Consider the following 6,692-nt stretch of genomic DNA (forward strand, 5'->3'; position numbering starts at 1 on the left):
TTCGCTAAGTTGCCTCTGACTCTTTGTGACCCCATGGACTGCAGCACACCAGGCTACCCTGTCCTTCACCGTTTCCCAAAGTTTGACAAAATAGACAATGGCCAAAGGAAATATCTTTCCCCACAGTGCAGTGTCTTTCACCGCAGTTCTGGCACAGAACTTAAAACACAGTAGGTGCTTAATAACTGGATTGTTGGATGAGTGCCTTACCACAAATTTAAGTTTTTTCTCTCTGGTTTGCATCCATGAAGAACAACACATGTATACTTCTCCCAAGGCGCTATTTTTCTTGTCCCCAGATAAATCATACATTGATAATGATTGCCTAGGGGGGTCTATGTAGCTAGGTAAATTTTAATTTTATAAAACTGTATCATTCCAAATACCATGGTTTAAAAACATATGGTTATGTTTATAAGTTGACTATTTTTTCAGATTAACTCTACTTCTGCAGGATCTTAATATGTGTGATTTGATTTATGAAAACTATACCCATCATCTACTATCTGTCAGCTAGCTAGCTAGCTAGCTATCCTATTGTGTTCAAAACACATGTAAAAATAATTTCTTCAGCCTGGTCAAGATTTTGTAGTAGTATTAATATTTGTTGTGAAAAATAGGGGGTTGATATGCAACTCTTTTCTTTCTCTCTGACTCCCTTGAAACAATCTCCAGGACTAGTTGTGCATGCGTGTGTGTGTGTGCTCTGTTGCTTAGTCATGTCTGGCTCTTTGCAACTCCATGAACTGTAGCCCACCAGACTCTGTCCTTGGGATTTCCCAGGCAAGAATACTAGAGAGGGTTGCCATTTCACTTTCCAGGTAATCTTCCTGACCCAGGGATAAAAACTGTGTCTCCTGCAGTGGCATGCAGATTCTTTACCACTGCACCACCTGAGAACTTCAGTGAATACTTCCTTAGCATCGTGATAGAGTGAGAATTCAAGGAAGTCATCTTTTGTTTAGCTACATATAAAGTTTAGAATAGGAAAAAAAAATCTGAGAGTTGTTGAAGTTGGGTGATGGGTATGTGGAGGTTCATAATATATTATTTTATACCCATAAAATTTTATAAGATTCGTAAATCTTATAAAAATCTGAAATGTTTATAATAAACCCCTCAAATGATTCATGTCAATGTATGACAAAAACCGCTACAATATTGTAAAGTAATTAGCCTCCAACTAATAAAATTAAATGAACAAAAAAGAAAAAAAGTACAATGAGAAAAAAAAAAATACACAGGGTCGTCATCTCACTTGTTCTCTTATCGAGAATCAGCAGTTTGGTCCTTTTAGTTATTTTGGCCCAAAACTCAGTTTAGGTATTTTGTAAGCAGTCGAGTGGCCATATCTATATCATCCAAACCAGGACTCTGCTGGGAATGAATAGAAGTGCTTTTAATGCATCAGGATTCCAATCATGAAAAAGGGCTGTTCAAAACAAATTGACTCAAGCCGTCCACCACTTGGTAAGGATTCTACTGAATGTCTTGAAAAAATGCATTTTCTGAAGGTCAACAAATAAGTGAGTCCATATAATAAGCACATGAACCTCAGGCGCAATGCCAGTTTTTCTGGTTTCAGCATTTTCTGAGGTGCCTGAATCTGTGAATGAGGCAGTTATTCATGAGGGGAGTGCCCCCCAATTCTTTGGGAGACTGCCTTTCCACATGCTGGCTTCCTGGCAGTGAACTCTGCATGCCTTGGACGTAGTGTGTGCGTGGCTAGCCCACCGAGAGTTAAGGAGTTCCCAGGTGCCATCTGGCTAACGAAGATGGCTTGGCTCCCTGCCAACTCACTGCTCCCGTGGCAGTCATGAAAACCGTTTCCTTATTCATCCATGTGTCCAGCCAGCTGGCAGGGGAGTGATCACTAGGCCATGAATGGGTTGCTGGTAATGAATGCCCCATGGGCCTCGGGTGTCTCCTATGAATGCTGGATATGACGAGCACGCAGTTTCTCAAACAGAATTTTTTTAGGTCTGGTACCTAATGTGAACATGGTTGGTAAATTTATATAAAATATTAAGCTTGACCAATTTGTTTTTGTGATTTCACATTTTCCAACTGATTTTTACTAAAAATTATTTCAGGTTTTTTTTTTTTTTCCTTTCTTTTTTTTGGCCTAACAGTATAAATCTTAAATCCAAGTCACCTTGAGTAACAGTACAAAAAATGAAAAGTGCTACTCAAAAATTCAAGACAATCCAAAAACATACTGCTCCAAAAGTACCAAGTCGAGTGTTTTATTGAACTAACTCTGTCTCCCCAGGTGGCACTGGTTACCGGTAAAGAACCTGCCTGCAAATGAGGAGATATAAGAGATGCGTGTTTGATCCCTGGGTCGGGAAGATCCCCTGGAGGAGGGCATGGCAACCCACTCCAGTATTCTCGCCTGGAGAATCCCATGGACAGAGGAGCCTGGCAGACTATAGTCCATGGGGTTGCACAGAGTCAGGCACAACTGAAGTGACTTAGAAGCATGCACATGTCTTAATAAAAGTTTTAAACACAACTAAGTTTTGACCTTATATTCTGATAGATTTTAAGCAAAACAGTTGTCTCTCAATAAACATCCATCATTCAAATAATTCAAATCTATATCAATGGCTATAAAAATTATATCCCTTCTTCATCAAGAGCTCTAAAAATAGTGCACTTTTTCTTTTACAGTAATCCAACTTTGAGGAATTCAGTAATGAGAGAAATGGTCAAAAATAATATGTAATATCATTATTTGTAACTATGATTAACAATAACTTGAGAGTGAACGTATTGGTCGCTCAGTCATGTCCCACTCTTCATGACCCCATGAATTGTAGCCCACCAGGCTCCTCTGTCCATGGGATCTCCAGGCAAGAACACTGGAGTGAGTAGTCATTCCCTTCCCCAGGGAACCTTCCTGACGTAGTGATCCAACCCAGGTCTCCTGCACTGCAGGAGGATTCCTTACTGTCTGAGCTACCAGGGGAGCCTAACAGTCATTTAAGTAACTATTAATTGAGAAAATGAATATTTTGATAATTTCAATGCTTGAGATTCTTTGAGCAATATTTAAAGATATTTAATGATTTTTAAAATTCATAGAAGTTGATTTATTTTTGAATGCCTCCTTATCATTTAGATATAAATATACTGTACTATAAATATACATACAGAGAGTAATATTGGAAGAAAATACTACCAAATATTAATTGTTATCTGTAAGTTTGGAGGCGATGGAAAATAGTTGATTCTATGGATTTTTTTGTTTTATGAGTTAATCAATCATTAATTAATGTTATTAATTTAACTTTAAGGACTATATAAATTATATACATATGATACATACATTTTATGTGTGTATATGTATATATGTATGTATATATGGCAAGATTTGTGTCCACTAACCCCAAAGCAGTTTGGGCAAATTTGTTTTACTTCTAGATATGTCACTTGGAGGTTGCTATGTTGAGGGAGAACTAAGCTCCATTAGTAATGTCAATCTTAAACTCATAGTAATTACCACTACTTTATTTAATACTACTGGTTTTAGAAAAGTTATATCATGTGCTTATAGTAAATAAAATTCTTCATATTTCTTTTGTTACTTATAAGAATATCTTATCTTATAAAACATGTCTCAGTCAGATATTTCTATGTATCTGTAAAAAATGTCTCTAGATCATTAATATTGTCTGTAAATTGTTCATTATTTTCATGTACATCCTGTTTTCCTGAAGTCTGTGTATAATTGCTCAAGTATGGATAGACACATTTATATTTCATTTATAGGAGACACCAAATTTAAAGTTGGCCTTTGTCTATGTGCTTGAGATCTTTGAATATCAAAATAATAGTGTAAATAAATGCCCCTTATATATTATACATCTGTGTATACTATACAAAACGGCGCCCCAGGTGACACCGTGGTAAAGAATCCTCCTGTCAGAGTAGGAGATGCAAGACACTTGGGTTCGATCCTGGGTCAGGAAGATCCCTTTTAGAAGGAAGTGACAACCCACTCCAGTATTCTTGCCTGGAGAATCCCGAGGGCAGAGGAGTCTGGTGGGCTACAGTCCTTGGGGTCTCAAAGAGTCGGACATGACTGAGTGACTCAGCATTATCACTGTCTCTTCCTATGTAACAAATGCCTCTAAGAAACAGCCCTTTTTATGTAACAGTCGAAGATGAATGTTTTGGGATTGATACTGAAGATAGAGGAAGATGCCAACAGCATCCTAAATGCTACTTAGATAGCAACTTAGTGAGCAATTTGAATAGAATAATCATTTTTTTCATGAATTTTGATTTTTTTGTCTCAATTTTTTTCTCCTGTGCCTGCTGTGACTTCTACATCCCAAACCAGTGAAATTCAACTGATACACAAAAGCTCCTGTCAAAAGCTATCTCCCCTATCAAACTTTCTTTCATACTTCAACCAAAAAAAAAAAAAAACCCTCACAATTTCCCATGCTGATACAACAACTTCATAACTCTCCAAGGACACGCCAGTCTAAACTGCATTGTGTGTGTATATATTTGTGTGTGTGCGTGAATGCAAGTTTTCACATATACTCAATTTCAGTTTAAAGAAAAAGTATGAGCCTTGGGTTCAAACAGATTTTGACTTGTGGGTAAATGAGCACCTATGTCAAGGTGCGTGTCCTTGTAGGTACATGTCCTTGGCCCCAAAACATCAGTTATTGCTGGCTGTGCGTGTGTGTGCTAAATTGCTTCAGTTGTGTCTGACTCTGTGTGACCCTATGGACTGTATCCTGCCAGGCTCCTCTCTCCATGGGATTCTCCAGGCAAGAATACTAGAGTGGGTTGTCATGCCCTTGTCCAGGGGTCTTCCTGATCCAGGGATTGAACCTGCATCTCTTACATCTCTTCCATTGGCAGCATGTTTTTTACCAAGACCACCACTTGGGAAGCCCATTGTTGTCTGTACTGAAACTAAAATAGATAATTCGGCAGTTAGTGTGAGATGAAGCAGGTAGATGTTAAAAATGGTTTAACAATACTGAATCATGGCAGCGGCTCAACTATAGCCAGTTAATTATTATTATTATTAAGTATTAATATATTATTAATGTTTGTATCCTCTAAGTGTCTATCACAGTATTTATATCAGGAGCTTGAAAACATTTAAAAATTTTAATTGCCATACATTTTAATACATAAAATTGACCTTTTTTATCTTGGGAGATGATTTAGCAAGTTTCTTATTTTAAATAAATGTCAAACCATTTAGCAAATGATAAATGCATTATGTCTTAATTTGTTTAGCTTTTTCAGCTTATTATTGACTTTAACCTTTTAATTTGTATACACATTAAATCAGGTAAATAACTACAGCTACTCCAGTATGCTTTGTGTTAACTGATTTTTAATAATCTATTATATGCATCCATTTAACTAAGCAGCATTTTGGGAATTTCAGTATTTAATATTTGGTATTTTATCCCAAATATAATAATACATCACAGTAGGTTAAGAATAAGGGCTAATCATACTTGTTCTTTTTTAAATAATTTGCAGCAACTATAGATCCTGACAGAAATTTTATGATTCTTAAGATCAAACACTGATTTTTGTGTTTTCTGTTTTACTTTTCATCCAATGAAAACATGGATATTGATTTTTCATGGTGTCCATTTCTAATGTGGTGCTCTTCATGAAAATATTAACTTGGCTGTGATGTGATCTCAAAATTGTAGCACCTAAGGGAGGAAGGCATTTTACATCATTTTTATGATGCTACAGACATGCTTTAAAAAAGAAGCAGTGGAAAGCACAGTTTAGAAACTCTAGCTTTTGGATCCGTCTCTACCTGATTTGTTCATTCTTTTATTTATCTACCCAACCACTATTTATAAAAGATCTACTATGTGTCAGAGACTGGACTGAATAAACCAGGGAGACATAGCAGTGAATAATAGATTATGATAAAACTTGTCCTACATTCTGTTTTTAATCGCTAAGATTATATTTTCAAATACAAGGATGCTACGCTCCATTTAAAAAATGTATGTTTTTTGTTTTGTTTTGACTTCAAAATAGCATAGCCCATAATTATTGTGCTCTATCATTATATTACTTCCCTGGTGGCTCAGACGGTAAAGCGTCTGCCTACAATGCAGGAGACCCAGGTTCAATCCTTGGGTAGGGAAGATATCCTGGAGAAGTAAAAGGGCAACCCACTCCATTATTCTTGCCTGGAAAATCCCATGGATGGAGGAGCCTGGTAGGCTACAGTTCATGGGGTCGCAAAGAGTCCGACACGACTGAGTGACTTTACTATCATTATATTATTCAGAAGACCCCACAACTGACTAATAAGATAACCTAGAGATTTAGAACTAAGTCTTTATCAAACTCTGAAGTTTATAATTCATAAAAATTAATTGTTTAGGAAGTACAAGACATCTCACAGTCTTTGAATTTCCTGAAACACCATACTATATATTCTTTACAATATATAGGAAGCTCAGAAAGTAAAGTATGTTCACTTTTATCCCCAGTCTTTTTATCTTTTACTCAGGAACAAAACCCTCTATAAAATAAACCCCACAATAAGTTCTGTGCCTACCACCATGTTTCATTAGATTGTGCAATATGGTAAGCATCAAAACGCTGGCAAATAAACAAATCTGGCTTTTATTTCTATTATTCTTCAATATGGATAAAGTAAACATGTTTTCTGTAGA

The 6,692-nt window shown here is 36.5% G+C and overlaps 1 non-coding gene across 1 annotated transcript; it reads left to right on the plus strand.

Annotated features, from left to right (window-relative positions):
- The first annotated feature begins 6,083 nt into the window (after positions 1-6,083).
- Positions 6,084-6,155, plus strand: TRNAC-ACA. The gene has a single exon. It is a non-coding gene; the product is annotated as a tRNA-Cys (tRNA).
- The last annotated feature ends 537 nt before the right edge of the window (positions 6,156-6,692 follow it).

This window comes from Cervus elaphus, chromosome 4 (genome assembly GCF_910594005.1).
Source record: "Cervus elaphus chromosome 4, mCerEla1.1, whole genome shotgun sequence".
NCBI lineage: Eukaryota > Metazoa > Chordata > Mammalia > Artiodactyla > Cervidae > Cervus > Cervus elaphus.